Source organism: Austrofundulus limnaeus, unplaced genomic scaffold (genome assembly GCF_001266775.1).
Source record: "Austrofundulus limnaeus strain Quisiro unplaced genomic scaffold, Austrofundulus_limnaeus-1.0 Scaffold726, whole genome shotgun sequence".
Classification (NCBI taxonomy): domain Eukaryota; kingdom Metazoa; phylum Chordata; class Actinopteri; order Cyprinodontiformes; family Rivulidae; genus Austrofundulus; species Austrofundulus limnaeus.
In genome coordinates this window covers 149,522-157,202 of record NW_013953128.1, presented here as the reverse complement: position 1 = coordinate 157,202, position 7,681 = coordinate 149,522, and the positions used below count along the sequence as shown (strand labels likewise).

At 40.2% G+C, this 7,681-nt stretch overlaps 1 protein-coding gene across 1 annotated transcript in view; it reads right to left on the bottom strand.

Annotated features, from left to right (window-relative positions):
• bcl2l1 (BCL2 like 1) overlaps positions 1-7,681 on the bottom strand; it is a 32,812-nt gene that overhangs the window by 20,990 nt on the left and 4,141 nt on the right. The window lies entirely within an intron of this gene.

Here is a 7,681-nt window from a genome sequence, read left to right as displayed (position 1 = left end):
AGGTAGAAATGACTCAGCCTGGAACTGAAAATATGGATGGAGGACAAAAGTTTAGCTTGTTAGTTTTGTCGTGCTAGCGCCAAGCTAATGGCAATATAGCGCTAAAGCTAACAGGCTAAGCTGAGGTTTTTCCATGAAGCAGCTCTGTTCATGCTTTTGTCTTAATGTACAATACAGGTCAAAACCTTCATTTTCAGTGTTTTTTTTTTTTTTGAAATTCAAGCAGCTGAAGTCCAATGAACAACTTGAAACGATACAAAGGTAAGAGCTGAACTGCCTGAGGTTTTAAAAATTTTCTAAAATAGCAAAATGCTGGATTAGTGTTAACGCAACAAATAGAACCAGATAAAACCTAAACGCTGTTTTCCTGTGAGAGCATGACGCCTCAAATCTACAGGCCTCATCTTTCACATGACCAGCTGATGCTCTGATAGAAGTTGTAAACAAACAGACATGCAGTCAGGGGAGATGCTGTTAAAATCTTGTTTTTCCAGCTTTTAAACACAAAACGTAAATCAAGAAGACAGGAGGAAAAACAGTGATTTAACCCTTGAAAACTAAATCACTAAATCAACCATCACTATAAATCGTCACATAATTAACTTGGATCAATATGGAGCATGATTGTGTGTTCATGTGCTTCACGTTAGGTTTAAAATTTTAGGAATAGTACAGTTCAAGGATTTTCTCAAACAATACCATATAAAAAWTTTTTGTTGCATTGATTTCTGTAAATAACAGGGGTACATGTGTGCACGCCCAGTCCAGAAAAGACCATTAATGTCTAAAAGCACATGATTGATCCCCGATGCTCTAAAGCCATAACTCTGAGACCCGCATGAACAAATCATCACATCTGAAGTCGCACAACTAATGCACGTGTTTAATATATGCACACAAAAACAATAGAAGCGAGCTCATGGTTGAGCAGCTACATTCATGATATCACTCTGCAAAGAGCCGCCCACCACACAGACGCTTATTGACATGGTTTCAACAAAAGTAGCCGCCATTGATTCAACGCAAAAAAAAAAGGTTTTGTGAGTTTTCTCTCCGAGCGTCACGAGCTCAAGGATGAGACAAAGACAAAAAGTCACTTTTTCGATCGGCTCGTCCTTTTCAGCGGTGGCTTTGTCTGCGAAGCGATAACGCACCTGTGTGGCACAACTAAAGAGCCAATGAAGCAAATTTCTGTGTGCGGTTGTGTGTGTGTGTGTGTGTGTGTGTGTGTGTGTGTGTGTGTGTGTGTGTGTGTGTGTGTGTGTGTGTGTGTGTGTGTGTGTGTGTGTGTGGCCACAGGTTCTTTGTTTGAGAAAGTCATGTGACCAGTCTGACTTGGCGTCGTCCCCTCCCCTCTGCAGTGCGCCACCATACAATAAAAAAAAAAAACACTATTCAGACAATAACAACACAAGTCACGTGTGGAATTATCGACACGTTTCATCAAACTTCTTGAAAATCAAAACTGAGAAAGTTGATTAGGAAAAAAGAAACAAAAGAAAAACATCTACTTTAATTAGCCGTACGAGTCGTTAGCGACAAAGACGGGAAGAGGAGAGGCGTGGGAAGAGGAGAAGGGACCGACACGGGGACCAAGCTGGCGAAGATGCGGGGGTGGAGAGGCCAAATCGAGTCGGAGGGAATCGATAGGATGGTGTGCGAGTGTTTTCTTAACAAATTGACAAACAGGAGAAAGCACTGGAACACAGGCAGACCTCGTTAGTCCGAAGATTTAAGAAGTGTGTGGGTTTATAGAGTCGTCAGAAACAGATGAAGAGACGAGAGAGAAAAAGAGAGAAAAGGGAGCGCCTCCTAACAGGGAGGGAATTATTAGAGTCCAGAAATGACCACAGAGGAACTCTGCGCAGTAAAAAAAACGAGGTAGAAAAATCAATGGGTGTCAGGAGAAGGTGTGCACGTAAAGATGGAAGGACACAGATGGAGAGATATAAAGAAGATGAAGCTCGGGGATGTGGGGGAGGGAGGGAGGAGGCGGTCCAGACAGGTCCCACGGGTGAGATTTCCTGTTCCTCTGCGTTAGAGCAGCCTGACAGACGACTCGGTCGATCTAACTGAGGACCCAGCGTGCATATTAATTACAGAGGGAGGCGGAGAGTAAATATGTCTGCCGTAYGGAGCGGCGTGGAGGACGCTCAGGTGCTTCTCGAGTCAAAACAAGTCAATGAAGTGACCTTCTGAAGGCTTTTAATTACAACCCCCAGTGTCCAGAACAGCCTGCAGATAACCTTACAACAATGTGTTATTAACAGCTTCCATAAAAAAGACCAACAGGAAGTGCCTGTGGTGGTTCATTGAATATTTATCATTTGGTCACAAACATAAACATCACTGAAGCATGCTGTACTTTCCAGTAAATCACATTTAAAAAGTTTTTATTCATCATATTTCCTATTAGTTATTGGAATTCTTCCCACCTCATACTGATGGTTAATGTGTTCATGAATATAAATTTGAAAGTAACAGCTGAAATGACCGAAAATTGCTCAAACTTTTAATATAATTGTACATTTTCATGCTCACATTTGTTGAGTAAAGTATCATATAACCACATTAGTGAATTACTCATCAATACAGCTGGAAAACTGATGGGAGTAAACTCAAATTTACGTTTGATTCCATGCTTTGCAACAAGAACATAAGGAAGAAATCTCAGCCAAAGAGACCTCCAAAGTCTTCATGAAGGGAATTTTTGACTGGCCTTACTGAAACCATCACAAACACAAAGCACTACTGAACTAATGAGATCTTTTTTCCATCGTTTTCCCAGCTGAAACCCACCCTTACCCACATAAAGCTCCAGCCAAGCATCCCTGGCCACGGCAGCGTGCTACGCGTAAACGAGTTTAGCCTTTATTAGTCCATCAGTGAGAGAAAAAACATTGTTTTCCCCAGTAGCAGGTTCAGATATTATTCATCTATAATTGGTAATAACCCCACACCCCCACCCCGAGGCAGCTGAGTAATCACTGCCATCGCCTCCTCTGGTGGAAGCAGCGTTATTAGGTCGATGCACTGTCTCCTCCGCTGCTGTCTGCCAAGGAGGTTTATTATCCGACAATATACGGTTTTACTCCAGTGCTTCTTTTAAAAACCACAAGCTGCAKTGGTGGGATCTGGCAGGGCACATTTATCTCCCGTCCTTAGCTACAATCAAATATCTCAGCACCACGGACAGTGAAGACTCCAAAATAAGCTCTGGAGGGATCATTTTAGCTGAGGCTTCCAGTTTTTGGATTTATTTATTTATCTTTAACCACAGCAAGGGTCTCTGTTGTGCTAAACACCTTTCACTTTCCAATATGTATCTCCCGACTCAACAGTCTCCTCAGTTCAGGGAGTCTGTCTCTCAGATTTTGAAATAGAAAAATGCAGCTTTCAGTTGCAACGTTTACATTTTCTGCAGCAACAATCAAAAAAACATAGAAGGCTATTTACCAAATTTTAACTACTACAAAACACTGTCAATTTCAGAAACACTCGACCATTTGTAACCATCACATCGAAACGAGGATATAGTGGAACGTGGAGAAATAAACGTGTGGAAAAATTGCCTGAAATAATAATCCTGAAAAAGAATTTTAGCATTTTTTGAGCAGTAGCAACAAAAAAACTGATTTTGAGGAAAAACGCTTTAAATTTTTTTATTTTTCTCTGTGTGAGCTAGAAATGTTATCATTTCTTTCCAACTGGGAAATCTTGATATACAAATACTATTTGAGGTTTCCTCTTTATGACATCAAAAATTACTCAATAAACTGACATAAAATTAGGATTCAGACCAAACAGTAATGTATTATTGTAACCAACAAGACAAATTAAGTTTTATCTCTGGATAAGGTTATATCAGAATGATCCAYGTATCAAAATGTAGCTTTTAAAGCAAGAATTTGATAATATAATTAGGTCATTTTGGCCAAGTTTGACTTACTGTAATCCTCATTTTGATACAATTGGTCACATTTGCAATACTAATTATTTTACGATTTAGCTTTAAACCTTCATTTGAGCTGAAATTTTTTTTTCTCAAATAAAGTTTTCAATCCTTAGAAAATAAGTTTTTCCCCCCTCTCTCCCCTTCTCCTCAAAAGGACTAATTTTAACTGAATTAATAAGGAGATGGGACCAGTAGTTGAATAAAACAATAAAAAAAGAGACCTTGGTGCTGCTTAAAACAAACTATTTCATCAGCGAATACCTGCCTTACAGCTATACCCACATCTGCCAACAGCTTTGACTTCACTCCTCTGAGGAGGCATCGGGGGAGAAGGAGGAGGAAGAAAGAGAAATAAAGAGACAGAAAAAAACCCCAGCAGAGTCTCGTGTGGGTTTACTGAGACACTGCCATGTTTCAGAGCAGGTGTAGTTTGGGTTCAGATAAGCCACAGTGACAAAGAGGGGAACAACAGTAAAACTTTGGGAAAACGTGAAAGCACCCTGACAGTAAATTACCTTCTGATGTGTAGATTCTACTTTACTATTCTAATGTCACTGCTTTTTGGACAATTTAAACGGGATTTTTCTTCACCATTTCACTTGTTAATAAATGACTGTACGGCACAACAATAAACATCATGTGATGGAGAGCATGCCTTGAAAAGAGAAGTGAAACAACAAAAATGAAGACACAACGACACGCTCCATTCAGAATTTCAGAAGTCATTCATTTCTCCAAGTTTGAGTTAAACTGATTTAAACTAGTTTCTACTTATGAGGAAAAGTTATGTTGATGCACCTGTTGCTAAGCAAAACTTCATAATAACACGTTTAAATTAAAGCAGGATGACATCAACTCATACCGTGTTGTTTCCACTGTGGTGAAAACACCAACAATAAAAACAGGAATTTGAGGTAATGATGAGAAACGATTATTATTTTTAATTCATTCTTAAAAATCAACAAAGAACCATTACGAAAACAAAAAAGGAAATCAATTATTGAATGAAAAGGGTGCAGAAATAAGAAAAAATATTATATCTGCCCCTTATTAAAAACAACTTCAAACAACTTAAGAACAATCTCCATATTTTTCTTAATTAGATCAACGTTTTCACCCATATTCTGCAGTGAATCCTTTTGAGAGCAAATATGGTGCATCTAACTGTACCCTATGACAAAATAACAACAAAAGTCTAGAAATTATTGCAATTTATCTGGGCTATGAATGCAGAGGTTTTATTACAGACCACCATGATAGGTTCAAATCTTATGATGCTTTGATGGTGGATGAATTCAATAAAACACCAAAACATAAGTAAACTTCAAGGTTTTACTGTAATAAGTTATAGTGTGACAGCTGGTTGTTAAACCAGACCATTTTCAAGTTCCAATCAAACTGTGAAAAATAAATATATAGACATATAGAAATACAGAAAAGCTTCAATCTGCCAAACAAAGGCTCCTTTAAAGAATGCTTTCAGACACAGGGATGTCAGTTTCCATAGGTTCGAACTTTGACCTGGTATTGTCCAGTGCTGGGGGTGAAAACAAACAGCTTTTTCTCTGCTGCTCTGCAACATGAAATCAAACGGTCGCAACAACAAAAGCAGCTGACCTGAACTGTCCCGAGCACGAGCACGCTGACTCACAAAACAACGCTGTACCAGGATCTACAGCTAGATCCAGAAAACACAAAAACACAGAGCTTTCATGTGCACACAGCTGCCTCGGCGAAGAACACAACAGATAAAACAAGAGCTGATAAATTGGTCAGATGTTGAGGGAGTGGAAGCACGAAGCACAGAGCCAATCAGCTGAATGGAGTAAAACAAAGGACTTTCTGTAGAAGCCCTGGACTTGATCCACCCTGTGTTGAGAACTTCGATCACCGAGGCAGGCGGGCTGCGAGAGCTACAAAGCCCTGAAGAAGGCCGTTAAGCTCCCGGCTCGATTCAGGCCATTGAACCAGCAGCTGCTGATCAATTAGCGGACAGCTGAAGCAGCTGCTGACCACACAATCATTCTGTTTCTTACTCTTTCTGAACACAGACGTTCTTTTACAGCGCGTGCTGACTTCTGCAGTATGTTCTACCATCAGTACCACAATCTGAAGTCTTTTCTTGTCACAGAATCAAAGGACCCTTYACCCATCAAACAAAGACACGAGTTGTTTACGACGAAATGTAAAAAGTTCCACKGATCAGATGAGTTTTAAAACTGAGGGGAAAAGCACGTGATGCATTTGGGACGTTAAACAACACATTAACAGAAACACATTGGAGTGGACAACAACAGAGCAGTCTATGTCTACAAGGTGAGAATTCATGCTGTCATCTTGGTAGGAGCTACGTGGCATCCTTACTGCCAGCATGGCAGCAGACCATGAATATCTAAGGAATAAAACCCAAACTCAGCCAAGAAGCCCAACGTTTTGATGTTTTCTGTTATAATTATCAAAACTTGAACTTAAGAGAACGTAGAATTACATTTCATAAATGAGTAATATGCCATTTTAGCTCATAAATGATGAAAACATGACATTAGCTTTTGGCTGTTGTTTATTGTGTATGCCTAGCCTACTAACTTGTATTTAATATCCTCCTCCATGAGTAGGAGCCACTGACCATTACAGATTTTAAAGAGTAACTAAACCACAAATCAACTTATTTTTTGCAGGTAAAATTTGTAAATTGGGTCTTAAAGGGTGTAATCTTTATGTTTCTGAGCAAATTTGTTTAATTCTGCACAATTTGGTCTAAAACAGTCTTAGTGCTGCCCTCTATGGGTTGAACGGTGCTACTGCAGCTGAATCATCCTGCTGGTAAAAACGGTGCATGTTTTCGCCACAGGTCCTGTGTTCAGGGTTTAAAAGCCTCTCACGCAGAGACACGCCCCTGCAGCCAGACAGAATTTGGAACAGCGAGCACTGCGTTGAAAGTTTGTCACTGCTTTAACATTAGCCCATGTTAGCTATGATGCTGCTAACAATGTGCTCAAATTAAGCTAGCTGTCATATTGCCCCGTCCTGACCACACCTCCTCGCTCATCCCAACACCTGGCCGTGCCCCTCAGTGTCTCTTGGCACCGCCCACTTTGTTGGAATTTTTCGAAATTAGCCTGGGTAGGGGACAGTAGCTCGTCCGGTCGGCATTTTGCCGGTACAAAAGTTTGACGAGGTTGGTTGGACGCTCATTACAGCGTACTCTTGTCTCCTGTTTTCATAATATTCTTGTTTATTTGGTAAAATAAAAGGTAATTCGTGCATTTTCTATTTCTGATGACGCAGCAAACGGTAAGCGTGAGGTGTTACCAATGTGTAGCTTTGGCATGTAGACGTAGCACCTGGCAAGATGGCAGCCACAGATCTCACTGACCGTTCTAGTGCCTTTTTTACGTGGGTCTAGATTTAACGGACCAAGAAACCAGCATGCAGATAAACATGTTACAAAATCTTAAAACAACTAAATATGACTAGTTTGACAGGTTAGAAAATTACAGTATTTACTTCTTTTATTTTCTTGAGTGCTGCAAGCAGACGAGCAAGCATGGTCTGTGCAGAAAATTTGAGCTTAACCTGCCCGTGTAATCAAAGCAGCAATATAAGAGTCCTGTGTGTGAGTCAGTACAAACAAACAGCGTAACACTACAGTTAGTGTGTGTGTGTGTGTGTGTGTGTGTGTGTGTGTGTGTGTGTGTGTGTGTGTGTGTGTGTGTGTGTGTGTGT